We start from the raw sequence: 16,146 nt of genomic DNA, 5'->3' as shown, positions 1-16,146 counted from the left end.
CTCTCAGACCCTCTGGGAAAATCGTAAGGATCCACTGTCTTAGCTGCTCCACCTCTCAGTACCCACTAGGCACAAGGCCGCAGGCAAACTCTAGTGGCACATTCCTTCCTTACTGTCCTTCAGTCTGCTGGTCATCTGGAAAAACAACCAAAGGCAACTTAGGTCAGGTGCTGGAATAAAGGCTAATTGGCCTTAAAAATCAAAGATAGTGTCTCTGGAATAAACTGTTAGAGAATTTCTTCCATGAGGAGTAAATGCCAACTCATAAGGCCCAGAGAAATCCACATTGTTGGGGAAGCACATTGTTGGGGATGGGGGAACATCTCTTATTCCACCAGGGATGGAAGGAAGGAACTGAAGTATGAAATTGCAGAACCAATCCGCTTCTGTACCAGATGATTGAAGGGTAGCTAATGTGATGCCAATTTTTAAAAACTGCTCCAGAGGCGATCCTGGCAATTACAGGCCAGTGAGCCTAACTTCAGTACCAGGCAAATTGGGTGAAACTAGAGTAAAGAACAGAATTATTAGACACATAGATGAACACACTATATCGGGGAAAAGTCAACATGGCTTTTGTAAAGGGAAATCATGCCTCACCAATCTATTAGAATTCTTTGAGGGGGTCAACAAGCATGTGGTCAAGGTGATCCAGTGGATATAGTGTACTTGGACTTTCACAAAGCCTTTGACAAGATTCCTCACCAAAGGCTCTTGAGCATGGGATAAGAGGGAAGGTCCTCTCCTGGATCAGTAACTGGTTAAAAGATAGGAAACAAAGTGTGGGAATAAATGGTCCCTTTCCACAGTAGAGAGAGGTAAATAGCGGGGTCCCCAAAGGATCTGTCCTGGGCCCAGTGCTGTTCAACATATTCATAAATGATCTGGAAAAGGGGGTAAACTGTGAAGTGGCAAAATGTGCAGACAGTACAAAATTACTCAAGATAGTTAAGTCCAAAGCTGACTGCGAAGAGCTACAAAAGGCTCTCACAAAACTGGGGCACTGGGCAAAAAAATGGCAGGTGCAATTCAGTGTTGGTAAATGCAAAGTAATGCACCTTGGAAAACAGAATCCCAACCGTTCGTACAAAACGATGGGGTCTAAATGAGCTGTTAGCACTCAAGAAAGATCTTGGAGTCATTGTGGAGAGTTCTCTGAAAACATCTGCTCAATGTGCAGCGGCAGTCAAAAAAACTAACCCTGTTAGGAACCATTAGGAAAGGGATAGATAATTAGATAGAATATATCATAATGCCACTACATCCATCCATGTGTAACCCACATACCTTCTGAATGTGGTGTTCTGGCCCAGCGTGTGGCACCAAGACCACTTAGGGATAGAGATTAATGAGTCTGCTTAACAACCACATGGCTTTTAGCTTATACAGTAGAGGCTCATGCACTAAGCTCCAGAGAGCCCAGGTTCAATCCCGCCCGCCAACAACCAGGTTCTGTCGGCGTTACACATAGTACGCCCACACCTTGACTATTGCATGCAGTTCTGGGCGCCCCATCTCGCAAAAGATAAATTAGAACCGGAAAAGGTGCAGAGAAGGGCAATGAAAATGATTAGGAGTATGGAACAGCTTCTCTACAAGAGACCAAGAAAACCTAGACCAATCTCTTCGGAAAAAGCTCCAGTGATGGGGATTCCTGTTCCAGAGCTTCACTCCCTAATATCTCACCTAGATCTCCCGTTACGTCTTGTCCTGCCTTCTGTGGACGTGGCAAACAGTTGATGCGGTGCTGCCTGGCTGAGTCTGCAAGGGGGATCGCTTGGAGAGGCATGAACTGCCCTGATTCAGCTCACCGGGGTTGCCTGATGCTGGCCACTTAAATGCAGAAACCTTCAACTCCTGGGGATCAGGGTGGAGCAACAGCCCTGCCCCTCCGTCCCTCCCTGTTCTTACCTTCTTCCCCATCTGCTTAGTACCTGTCCTTACAGGCCCCAAGATAACGACTGGCAGCTGTTCAACTCCGCCAGCCAAAGCAAACAAACCCCAAGGAACGCAGGGGAGGGAATGAACCAGGAATAGTTTTCTGTTAACCTTTGATCTGTTTCATTCTGCATCTGACATTCCTTCCGGGTTAGCTAAACGCTCAGAGCTGAGCTTGCTTCAACAACGCAGATGCCAGGCTGGTGGCATGCCGGCATGGCAGGGATGCTTGTGTGCCTCAGTTTCCCCATCTGTAAAACGGGGATAATCCCACCTACCTTCTAGCGGTGTCATGAGGCTTCACATTTATGGGGGTGCTCAGATCCTGTAGTTCGGTTAATGCACAATCGCCTGACATAGGAACAGCAAGACTGGACCAGACTGGGGTCCAGTTGGCCCAGTATCCTGGCTCTGACAATGCCCAGCACCAGATGGTTCAGAGGCAGGTATAAGAACCCCACAGTATGCTGTGGGAGAATCAGCACTAGTCCCCCAGACTAATTATGCATTGTGGGTTTTGTCGGGTTTGAATTTCCCACCTTTAACTTCCTTCAAAGTCCCCTGCCCTTGTATTACAAGACAGGAGGAAAAGAAGCGCCAAACTACTGTCTTTCTCCCAGTCTCTACGTTACAGATTTATCATCTCCCCGCCCTTTTATTCATCGTTCTACGGTAACCAGCCCAAGCTCTTCCTTCTCGTCAGGGCCGGCTCTAGCATTTTTGCCGCCCCAAGCAAAAAAAAAAGAAGCCGCGATCATTCTACGGCGGCAATTCGCGCCGAGAGGGCGTGACGGCCCCGCCGCCGAACGGCCGGACGTGCCGCCCCCCTCTTCATTGGCCGCCCCAGGCACCTGCTTGCGAGGCTGGTGCCTGGAGCCGGCCCTGCTGCTCGTTATTGGAGAGTTTTTCCAGGCCCTTGATCATTCTCGTCACCCTTCTCTGCGCACCCTGTAGTTCTGCGATATCTTTTTCGACACGAGGCAACCAGCGCTGCACGCGACCGCATGTACCAAGTTATTTCTCCAGCCTCTCTAAAACTTACTGGCTGCCCCAACACCTGGGGAGCATTTCCCAGAAGCCTTTGACATTGATTCAGTTAGTTACTGAACCCGCACTGAAACTTGTGCTAACCCTTGAAAAAAACCAACAGCCACTGAGACCGATTTTGCCCCCGGGTAGCCTTTGCCCTAGCAGTGAGGAATTGCTAAATGTGCGAGGAGCGTGAACTCAGATCCTCAAACCATTTTTTAATTGAAGCCGGACAAAAAACGTTTTGTGCCGCCCCGTGTCAGGGATTGTACCTTTAAGAGACCTGGCCCTGAAACACAGCAGGAAGTGAACTGGTTGGAAGCAAGTGAGCTGCAGGCTTCTATCAAGATGCATTTGTTTGCGTTCGCCGCCTCCAGGCTGGATACCAAACAGGGGATGGCACAGCCAGAGACACAGGGCCGGCTGATGTAAATCGGCACCGATCTGACTTTAAATGTCTGGTTGACCCCGGCTCAGATCCTTTTCTTCCCCTTTACTATCCTAGAACTCAAAATAGCTTGACCAATTTCCTTCAGCTTTTCCAGGGAAATGACCCTCTGGCCTGAGATAAATCCTAGGGATTTTTCAGACAATATACACCTCTACCCCGATATAACGCGACCTGATATAACACGGATAAGCAGTGCTCCAGAGCGCCCCCTACTGACCCGCCTGTTCCCTGCAACACAGGGCAGAGCGCCCCCTACTGACCCTCCTGTTCCCTGCAACATAGCACTCCCTAATGCCGCACTGGGGCACTGGGGTCAGACTGACTGGCAGGGCAGAGCGCCCCCTACTGGCCCCCCTGCTCCCTGCAACACGGCACCCCCTAACACCGCCTTGGGGTCAGCCCTGACTGCCAGGGGAGAGCGCCCCCGACTGAGTCCCCGCCCCGCTCCTTGCAGCCCCAGTACCGCCCCGACGCACGGGCGAATGCTGCAGTCCCTCACCTGCGCCAGAGGCGTTACGCTGGAAACAGGCAGGGCTACCACACAGATCCCTCCGGGGCCCAGCAGCCAGTGGGCAGCGTGGCTGCTCTCACCCGGGCCAGGAGGGACAGGAATGCATGTTGCTCCCCTGAACCCAGCAGTCCCACTGCAGCTGCTCCAAGAGCTTGCTCAGGAATTGAGGCTTGGGCTGCTCCCGGTGACCCTCGCAGGGGTGGCATTGCCGGTCCGTCTTGCAGGTCCTGAGCTTCTCCAGTTGGCTCAGATGCCTGATCAGCAAGGAGAGGCTCTCCGTGTGCTCCCTGTGCTCCCACTGGATCACCCGCAGCTCGGTGTGGAAGCAGTTCAGGTTCTCCGCCATGCACACCTGCTGGGGCAGCAGCAGAACGCGGGAGGGGGAGGGGAGATGGATCAGTTTCGGGGGCCCAGAGGGCCCTTCCCATTGACCCCCGCCCCGGGAGAGCGGGGACAACGCAGCAGCACCAGACCCCCGTCCCATCAACTTCCTTAAATGTCCGAACCCTGCTAGGTCCAAAGGTCTAGCGGGAGCCGGGAGCTGCTCAGGACCCAGGAGCTGTGGGCCTTGCCAGCTCAAACCGTCCTCCAGCTGGCGCCCCAAAATCTGATCAGCTGGGTCTGGATCGCCATCTCTTCCTGTGAAGCCACTAACCTTCCTTGGCTACAATTCTGGACTCAGACACCTGGGTTCTATTCCCAGCTCTGTCACTGGCCTGCTGCGTGACCTTGGGCAAGTCCGTGCCTCAGTTTCCCCCTCCAACCCTTTGTCTATGTAGACCACAAGCTCTTTGGGGGCAGGGACTGTAGCCATCTAGGGCATTTACGTGCCCGTAGTAACCGAGCCCCTCAAAAAATGAGCGAGTTCCCCAGGAAATCCCTAGATTTCCTATGTGAGATGTACCCTCTCCGGTTATGCAAGAATTCAGCCTTTTGAATGCCACAAGTACTCCTGTTCTTTTTCCCTGTGGGAGGGGACGGTTGTCTGCTGATCACCTGTTACGCCAGGACCAGCTCAGACGCCCAACCTATATATAAAGGAGGAACTCCCGTGAGGGATCTACAGGGAGTTTGTTCTGAACCGAGGGGGTTACGAACTTGTAAAACCCCTCGGTGGGGTGTGAAGGGCTGAGCCTGGGGCCAGAGCGCTTGCTGGAGCTGGGGGATCTCTGCTAAGCTCGTTAGCACGCACGCACGTGGGGACTTTGATTGTTTCAATGTTTTCTCTGGGATGCTTCCGCCTGAAGAGTAAATGGACTTGCTTATTAAAGCTGGGCGGTGCCTGTGCCTTTAACCTATCGACAGTTACACTGTTCCTAGCCTCTGAGGGAAAAGCAGAGTCCTTCTTGCTGGGGACCTCACAGTGTAAGTGGGGAACTGCGCGTGGAAGAACCCGTCAGGAGGGAGAGAGATACAGGTCTCTGGCCAAGAGAGGTGATGGCTGAAGAGCTTGAAGCGGGTGCCCTTGGTGGACTGGGAATACAAGTGCAGTTCCCCTGAACAGTGCCACTATTATCCCCATTTTATAGGTGGGGAAACTGAGGCACGAGGCAGGTAAATGACTTTCCTCAGAGCTGGACATTGAACCCAGGTTTCCTGAATCCTGGGCAAGGGCCGGAGCCCCTGGGTCGTCCCTCCTCTTAGTCTGTGTGTGCACCTGGCACAGCGGGGCCTCTGGGTGCCCCCCTAATCCAACCCACCCCACACTTTATAAAACCACCCAAGAGCCTCAGCTGGTGCAAGGTGGTCGCAGGAGTGACCAATGCTGCCACTGTCAAGCCATCGAGTCCCTGCTGTGATGGGACAGATCAGAATCAGGGCCCTCGAGCGGAAAGGCCCCATATCCCATTGCACCGCGACCTGGGGCCTGCGTCGGAACCCATGAATGGCATTCCCCATACCACCCAGCCACACTTACTGCCGGAAATTCACCCACTTCAACAGCGCTACCCCGGGCTGGGTTGGACCCAGCGCATGGAGGGTTTCAAGGGGTCCGCTGGAGCCTGGAAGGCAGAGGGTACATACTGTGATATCTTCCGGGGTGTAGAGCGTCCCGTCGGTGGCGTCTCCCTGGAAGAGAGCAGCACCACGGGTTAGGGGACAGGCCCAGCGAAAGGCAGCAGGGGGAAGTAGATTTGAAAGCACAGTAGCTATTCCGGAATAGATTCCCCCATGCAGCCGCTCCGATTCCACAATAGCTGTTCCGGTCAATTTCCCCCTGTAGACAAGCCAGCTCCCCCAGCCTCCTGTTTAAATCTCTTCTGAGCGATCGTGGGCCCATTATACAGATCCGTCTAACTGAGACTTCGCCCTGTACAGAGGAATCTGTCCAACACTTTGCACTTCTCGGTCCCCTGACATTTCAGAGTCTCAGGGCCTTTTACAGGCCGCGATTAAATGAGCCTGGTAAGCCACCACCCAGCCCATGGCAGGGCGGGATCATGATCCTTGTTTTACAGATGGGGAAACTGAGGCACAGAGACGGGCTGTGACGCATCCAAGGTTGAAAGGAGAGCTCGCGCCAAACCTGGGAAAGCAAGTGTACTAAAACTGAGAGCAGGGGGCTGGGAGCCAGGAATCCTGGGGTCTATCTCCAGTTCTGGGAGCAGAGCGGGGTCTAGTGGTTAGAGCCGGGGGGCTGGGAGCCAGGACGCCTGGGTTCTATTCTCAGCTCTGGGAGGAGGGATTTGGGGGCAGAGGAGTGCCATGGAGGGTGCGGTGCCATGCTGACGGGATGCCATGGGGGTGGGTACAGCCCCAGGCAGCAATGTGGTACCTTGCCCCCGGCTGCCAACGTGTCTCTGCTGCGTCCAGGAGGCGTGTGACACTTCACTCGCTTCCCTCTCTCTACTGAGCGAGGAGCTGGCAGGAGGGGATAGCAGCATCTGCCTGTTAGGAACGGCTCCAAGTCTGCAGACGCCCATGGCGGGCCCTAGAGGCTACCCGGGCCCTTCACCTATGGCATGGCGGGGTGGGGGGAGAGCTCCATCCCTTCTCGTATCCCCCCCGCACCACTCACCAGCAACTTGGTGACGTTCTGCAGGACCCTGATGGCCTCCTTTCCACAGACCCGTCTCCCGCGCACCGAGAAGCACGTCAGCAAAGAGACCAAGAGGAGTGCGTGGGGGCCCCTCATGCCGGGAGGCAGCCTGGCCCGCTAAGGGCCATGTTCACATCCACCACTCCAGAGCCTTCAGAGTCCGAGATGCAGCTGCAGCCGGAGAGCCCTCGAGAGCCGGGCGAGGTCCTGGGGTCCTCTGCAAAGCTAGTGATGGGGGCATGGCCTGGTTGTCCCAGGGACCGTGTGGACCCTCCCCCCTTCCCCCAGTGTGCTTCCATCAGCACTAGGGACCTTACGGCTGTCAGAGCCCAGGGTGAAACGACAAGGAGACAGACCCTGCTAGAGGGGGTGGGGCGGGGGTCAGCGGTGGAATTCCCATCGACAAGAGTCACTGTGGGACAATGTCACAACTCTGCCAGAGACCCCTCTGTCCCTCTCCATCCCTCCCCGTCCCTCACCACCCCTTCATCCCTCACCACCCCCTGTCCCTCCCCATCCCCCCCATCCCCTGTCCCTCCCCATCCCTCGCCGCCCCTTCATCCCTCCCCATCCCTCTGTCCCTCCCCACCCCTCTATCCCTCCCCATCCCTCGCCACCCTTTCATCCATCCCTCCCCATCCCTCTGTCCCTCGCCACCCCTTCATCCCTCCCCATCCCTCTGTCCCTCCCCACCCCTTTATCCATCCCCACCCCTGCATCCATCCCTCCCCATCTCTCCCCACCCCTCTATCCCTCCGCACCCCTGCATCCATCCCCACCCCTGCATCCATCCCTCCCCATCCCTCTATCCCTCGCCACTCCTGCATCCATCCATCCCCATCCCCACCTATCTCTATCAGTACACACCACTCTCTATCCATCCATCCATCCATCGGTTTCTCTTTATCCTTATACACACCCCCCTCCTTCTATCCCCAAACACATCTATCTATCAATCTATCTATCCCTACACACACCCTCTATCTATCTAATCTATCTGTCCTCATACACACTCCTCTATCTATCTACCCCCCTACACATCTAGCTACAGATCTATCCCCATACACACCGTCTGTCTCCATGCACACCTTCTGTGTAATCTATCTATCCACCCATCCCTCCCCATACACACCCACCCATCCATCCATCTATCTCTATATATGGCATCCATCCATTCATCCATCCACATACATACCTCTCTCTCCATCCCTCCATCCCCACCTCTACTCATCCATCTCTATACCTTCCTCTCTCTCCATCCATCCATCCATCCATCCATCCATCCATCCATCCATCCATTTCCATGATTAAAGGTTAGAAAACCTGACCTAGGAGGGTTATAAAAAACTGGGCATGTTTAGTCTTGAGAAAAGGTGGCTGAGCAGGGACCTGATAAGTGTCTTCATATACGTTAAGGGCTGTTCTAACGAGGACGGGGATTAACTGTTCTCCATGGCCGCTGGAGGTTGGACAAGGAGCAACGGGCTTAATCCGCAGCCAGGGAGATTGAGGTGAGATATTAGGACAAACTTTCTAACTCTCCGGGGAGTGAAGCGTCCAAGGGAGATTGTGGGGACCCCGTCACTGGAGGTGTTAAAGAGCAGGGTGGACAAACACTTGTCAAGGGTGGTCTAGGTTTCCTTGGCCCTGCCTCAGCACAGGGGGCTGGGCTGGCCGACCTCTCGAGGCCCCATCCAGCCCGACACCTCCCGGATTCTCTGATTTCTGTCAACCAGCAATCACGCCCCATGTCTACATGGCTGCACGGGCCCCATGGCCTGTCGAATGCAAGAGCGACACCTTAACCACTAGACCAGCCTGCCTCAGGGTCGGCGCTGAGCTCACCGACTCCTTCCCCCAGAGCCCCGCGCCAGCGTAATCCCCTGCCGGCTGCCGGGCTCCGAGGGACAAGAGAAGGTGCCCGAGGGCATTGCCAGCGTCTTCAGCCTCCGTCAATTCACCTTCTTCATTCGAGAAGGGGTCAGCCAGAGGGCAGATGGGCTCTGAGCCTTCAATCCGAGACCAGAGCCAGGCTGGGGCCCGCGGGGGAGCAGGGTCTGGCAGGGCAGCCTGGAGTCGGCATAACTCTCTGCTGGGTTCATTATGTTTCTGTGGCGCTCCCTAACGAAATGTAAACAGGAGCGGGGGAGGAGAGGAGAAGGAGGGGGCGACTGGCCAGCACAGGCATTAGTGGGGATTGCAGAGGTTGGAACATCCTAACATGATTACGTCGAGACACTGGCTAATTATAAAGCTGCTGGCATCTCGGTCCCCATACACACCCTCCCTCCATCCCCATACACACTGCTGTGTCTATCCATCCATCCCCATACACCGCTCCCTCCCTCCATCCCCATACACACTGCTGTGTCTATCCATCCATCCCCATACACCGCTTCCTCCCTCCATCCCCATACACACTGCTGTGTCTATCCATCCCCATACACACACCGCTCCCTCCCTCCATCCCCATACACACTGCTGTGTCTATCCATCCATCCCCATACACCGCTCCCTCCCTCCATCCCCATACACACTGCTGTGTCTATCCATCCATCCCTACACACACCGCTCCCTCCCTCCATCCCCATACACACTGCTGTGTCTATCCATCCCCATACACCGCTCCCTCCCTCCATCCCCATACACACTGCTGTGTCTATCCATCCCCATACACACACCGCTCCCTCCCTCCATCCCCATACACACTGCTGTGTCTATCCATCCATCCCCATACACCGCTCCCTCCCTCCATCCCCATACACACTGCTGTGTCTATCCACCCCCATACACACACCGCTCCCTCCCTCCATCCCCATACACACTGCTGTGTCTATCCATCCCCATACACACACCGCTCCCTCCCTCCATCCCCATACACACTGCTGTGTCTATCCATCCATCCCCATACACCGCTCCCTCCCTCCATCCCCATACACACTGCTGTGTCTATCCATCCCCATACACCGCTCCCTCCCTCCATCCCCATACACACTGCTGTGTCTATCCATCCATCCCCATACACCGCTCCCTCCCTCCATCCGCATACACACTGCTGTGTCTATCCATCCATCCCTACACACACCGCTCCCTCCCTCCATCCCCATACACACTCCTGTATCTATCCATCCATCCCCATACACCGCTCCCTCCCTCCATCCCCATACACACTGCTGTGTCTATCCATCCCCATACACACACCGCTCCCTCCCTCCATCCCCATACACACTGCTGTGTCTATCCATCCCCATACACACACCACTCCCTCCCTCCATCCGCATACACACTGCTGTGTCTATCCATCCATCCCCATACACCGCTCCCTCCCTCCATCCCCATACACACTGCTGGGTCTATCCATCCATCCCCATACACCGCTCCCTCCCTCCATCCCCATACACACTGCTGTATCTATCCATCCATCCCCATACACCGCTCCCTCCCTCCATCCCCATACACACTGCTGTGTCTATCCATCCATCCCCATACACCGCTCCCTCCCTCCATCCCCATACACACTGCTGGGTCTATCCATCCATCCCCATACACCGCTCCCTCCCTCCATCCCCATACACACTGCTGTGTCTATCCATCCCCATACACACACCGCTCCCTCCCTCCATCCCCATACACACTGCTGTGTCTATCCATCCATCCCTACACACACCGCTCCCTCCCTCCATCCCCATACACACTGCTGTGTCTATCCATCCATCCCCATACACCGCTTCCTCCCTCCATCCGCATACACACTGCTGTGTCTATCCATCCCCATACACACACCGCTCCCTCCCTCCATCCCCATACACACTGCTGTGTCTATCCATCCATCCCCATACACCGCTCCCTCCCTCCATCCCCATACACACTGCTGGGTCTATCCATCCATCCCCATACACCGCTCCCTCCCTCCATCCCCATACACACTGCTGTGTCTATCCATCCATCCCCATACACCGCTCCCTCCCTCCATCCGCATACACACTGCTGTGTCTATCCATCCATCCCTACACACACCGCTCCCTCCCTCCATCCCCATACACACTCCTGTATCTATCCATCCATCCCCATACACCGCTCCCTCCCTCCATCCCCATACACACTGCTGTGTCTATCCATCCCCATACACACACCGCTCCCTCCCTCCATCCCCATACACACTGCTGTGTCTATCCATCCCCATACACACACCACTCCCTCCCTCCATCCGCATACACACTGCTGTGTCTATCCATCCATCCCCATACACCGCTCCCTCCCTCCATCCCCATACACACTGCTGGGTCTATCCATCCATCCCCATACACCGCTCCCTCCCTCCATCCCCATACACACTGCTGTATCTATCCATCCATCCCCATACACCGCTCCCTCCCTCCATCCCCATACACACTGCTGTGTCTATCCATCCATCCCCATACACCGCTCCCTCCCTCCATCCCCATACACACTGCTGGGTCTATCCATCCATCCCCATACACCGCTCCCTCCCTCCATCCCCATACACACTGCTGTGTCTATCCATCCCCATACACACACCGCTCCCTCCCTCCATCCCCATACACACTGCTGTGTCTATCCATCCATCCCTACACACACCGCTCCCTCCCTCCATCCCCATACACACTGCTGTGTCTATCCATCCCCATACACACACCGCTCCCTCCCTCCATCCGCATACACACTGCTGTGTCTATCCATCCCCATACACACACCGCTCCCTCCCTCCATCCCCATACACACTGCTGTGTCTATCCATCCATCCCTACACACACCGCTCCCTCCCTCCATCCCCATACACACTGCTGTGTCTATCCATCCCCATACACACACCGCTCCCTCCCTCCATCCCCATACACACTGCTGTGTCTATCCATCCATCCCCATACACCGCTCCCTCCCTCCATCCCCATACACACTCCTGTATCTATCCATCCATCCCCATACACCGCTCCCTCCCTCCATCCCCATACACACTCCTGTATCTATCCATCCATCCCCATACACACACCGCTCCCTCCCTCCATCCCCATACACACTGCTGTGTCTATCCATCCATCCCTACACACACCGCTCCCTCCCTCCATCCCCATACACACTGCTGTATCTATCCATCCATCCCCATACACCGCTCCCACCCTCCATCCCCATACACACTGCTGTGTCTATCCATCCCCATACACACACCGCTCCCTCCCTCCATCCCCATACACACTGCTGTGTCTATCCATCCATCCCCATACACCGCTCCCACCCTCCATCCCCATACACACTGCTGTGTATATCCATCCCCATACACCGCTCCCTCCTTCCCTCCCCATACACACTGCTGTGTCTATCCATCCATCCCCATACACCGCTCCCTCCCTCCATCCCCATACACACTGCTGTGTCTATCCATCCCCATACACACACCGCTCCCTCCCTCCATCCCCATACACACTGCTGTGTCTATCCATCCCCATACACACACCGCTCCCTCCCTCCATCCCCATACACACTGCTGTGTCTATCCATCCATCCCTACACACACCGCTCCCTCCCTCCATCCGCATACACACCGCTGTGTCTATCCATCCATCCCTACACACACTGCTCCCTCCCTCCATCCCTATACACACTGTTGTGTCTAACCATCTATCCCTACACACACCGCTCCCTCCCTCCATCCCCATACACACTGCTGTGTCTATCCATCCATCCCCATACACCGCTCCCTCCCTCCATCCCCATACACACTGCTGTGTCTATCCATCCATCCCCATACACCGCTCCCTCCCTCCATCCCCATACACACTGCTGTGTCTATCCATCCCCATACACACACCGCTCCCTCCCTCCATCCCCATACACACTGCTGTGTCTATCCATCCATCCCCATACACCGCTCCCTCCCTCCATCCCCATACACACTGCTGTGTCTATCCATCCCCATACACACACCGCTTCCTCCCTCCATCCCCATACACACTGCTGTGTCTATCCATCCCCATACACCGCTCCCTCCCTCCATCCCGATACACACTGCTGTGTCTATCCATCCCCATACACCGCTCCCTCCCTCCATCCCGATACACACTGCTGTATCTATCCATCCATCCCCATACACCGCTCCCTCCCTCCATCCGCATACACACTGCTGTGTCTATCCATCCCCATACACACACCACTCCCTCCCTCCATCCCCATACACACTGCTGTGTCTATCCATCCATCCCCATACACCGCTCCCTCCCTCCATCCCCATACACACTGCTGTGTCTATCCATCCCCATACACACACCGCTTCCTCCCTCCATCCCCATACACACTGCTGTGTCTATCCATCCATCCCCATACACCGCTTCCTCCCTCCATCCCCATACACACTGCTGTGTCTATCCATCCATCCCTACACACACCGCTCCCTCCCTCCATCCCCATACACACTGCTGTGTCTATCCATCCATCCCCATACACCGCTCCCTCCTTCCATCCCCATACACACTGCTGTGTCTATCCATCCCCATACACACACCGCTCCCTCCCTCCATCCCCATACACACCCTCCATCCATCCCCATACACACTGCTGTATCTATCCATCCATCCCCATACTCACCGCTCCATCCATCCATGCCTATACACACCTGTGGCTATCCAATCCAACCCTATACACACCACTCCATCCATCCCCATACACACTGCTGTATCTATCCATCCATCCCTACACCTCTCTGTCTATCCCTGTAGACACCCCTCTAGCTACCCATCTATCCCTAGATGCACCTATCTACTCTTCCATCCCCATACGTACCCCTATTTCTATCTTTATGCAGCCATCACTATTCACCCCCTCTATGTATTCATGCACCTCACACACCCCTCTATCCATCTACCCCCCATAGACCTCCTCTTTCCATCCATCTCCCCACCTCTCTATCTACCCATCTACCCTCATGCACACCTATCTATCCATCCATCCATCTATACCCCCGCCCACCCGCTCTGGCTTTTTCTATTTCTGTCCACTCCATCCTCAGACACCCGCCTCTTTCTAGCTAATCCCCCATCCCAAACCCCTTACAACTCACTGAATGGTGTGATCTAACGGTGGGTGGGACACCGGCAGGCAGGACTCCTGGGTTCTGTTCCACCTGTGTCACGGTGCCGGCAGGGGTGGGGGTTGTGGAGCTCGGTCAATAACTGTTCACAGATGGAGCCATGGGTGAAAGGAGCCGGAGGAATGTGCCGTAGGAAAGCAAACAATGAACAAAGCCATGTCGTTCCTCAGGTCAGAGTAGGCCCTGCTAACCTGCCCCCTACGGCCAGGCTCCTCCCTCTAGGCCAGTGGTTCCCAAACTGGGGTTTGTGAAATGTTACAGGGGGTTCTTGGGAAAAAATTCCCTAATGGTGGACAGAACTGTCCCTAGGGACAGCAGCCCAGAGCCCCCAGACTTCCAAGAGCTAAGCACGTTGATACGTGTGTGGGAGTAAATACCTATCTCATAGGCCTGGAAGGGACCTTGAAAGGTCATTAAGTTGAGTCCAGTCCCTGACTTCACAGCAGGACCAAGTCCTGTCCCTGACAGATTTTTGCCCCTGGTCCTTAAATGGCTCCCTCAAGGATTGAGCTCACAACGCTGGATTCGGCAGGCCAATGTGCAAACCACTGAGCTATCCCTCCCCCACAATACGGATTAAAGCAAGCATTCCTATCACACCGAGGAGATTTAAACTTCACGACAAGAAATGGAAAGGGAGGTGGATAGTTTTTTGCTGTTTTTAAAATAGGCAGCTAGGATTGTTTTTAAAATGATGATGATGAAGAGCGAGTTTAAGCTTTGTTGTAACATGCGTTGTTTGCCTGGGCTGCTCAAGACCTGAATACTTGTGTAGGAGGAACTCTCTGAGTTGGCTTCTTAAGTCCCTTCCAGCTGTTTCACATCTGATCCTCCTTGATAAAACTAGGAGCCTTGCCTAAAAACAGGCTTATTCAAAGTGACCCAAGCTACGAAAGTGAGAGCTTGGAAGAGTGTTGCCGTTTTCGTCCTGTCATAAAAATACTGTCACGCTAAATGATCATTCACAACAAATAGTGTGTAATAAGCATGTCATCAAAACAAACGTGATACGTCCAAGATCACGGCTTTTATCATTTATACTCAGATAAAGAAGAAAATCCCTGGAAATCTTCATTTTTAGGAGGGGGTTCGCGAGACTTGACGTTTTAGTGAACGGGGTTCACAGGGTGTTAAAGTTTGGGAACCACTGTTCTAGGCACACACTGCCTGGGGCACCGGGGCGTCACTGGAAGCCAGATTCACCCCGCACGAGTCCAGTGGTGCTGAGTCAAGTGACACAAGGTGCTTTGCCTCATAATAACGGTCCCTTCTCCCAACCTGTGCTCTGGCCTACTTTCTCTTCCCCGTCTGCTGTCTGCCTGCAGCCCTCTGCAGGGCTAGCTGTGTCTTACCACTGGGTGTGGGATCCCTGTATTAACAGCTCCTGCGCTCCACCCCAGAGATGGCTGCATCTCAGCACTAGGCAGAGGATGGATGGATATAAAAAGCTGCCCCACCCTACTGCAGAGGTGGCTGCATTTCAGTGCTGGGCAAGTGATCACTGTATAAACAACTGCCACGTCTCATCTCATAGTGGCTGCATTTCAGCGGAGGGTGTCTCTATAAATAGGTACCATGCCCCACCCCAGAGGTGGCTGCATTTCAGCGCTGGGTAAGTGATGTCAATGTAAACAGCTGCCAGGCTCCTCCCCAGACGTGGCTGCATTTCAGTGCTGGGTGAGTGATTCCTATAGAAACAGCTGCTGTGCCCCACTCCAGAGTTGGTTGCATTTCAGTGATTGGGGCGTAATCCCTGTATAAACACCTGCCCTGCTCTTCCCCAGAGGTGGCTGCATATCAGTGTGGGAAGAGTGACCCCTGGACAAACAGTTGAACCTCACCTCAGAGGCAGCTACATTTCATGCATGATCCTTGTACTGGCAGTATCTGCGCTGCGCCCCAGAAGTGGCTGCATCTCAGCACCGGGTGGGGGAATCCCTGCTGCGCCCCAACCCAGAGGTGGCTGCATCTCAGTGCTGGATGCAGTGAATCTTCTGTGCCTAGTTTGCAAAGCACAGAGACAAAAAGTGCTAGAGAAACGCAAAGAGAGCATTGTTAATCAGCTCTGGCCACGC

The sequence above is a fragment of the Chrysemys picta genome, chromosome 17, assembly GCF_011386835.1.
Source record: "Chrysemys picta bellii isolate R12L10 chromosome 17, ASM1138683v2, whole genome shotgun sequence".
NCBI lineage: Eukaryota > Metazoa > Chordata > Testudines > Emydidae > Chrysemys > Chrysemys picta.
The sequence above is the reverse complement of the archived record's forward strand: the minus strand, read 5'-3'. Positions refer to the sequence as shown.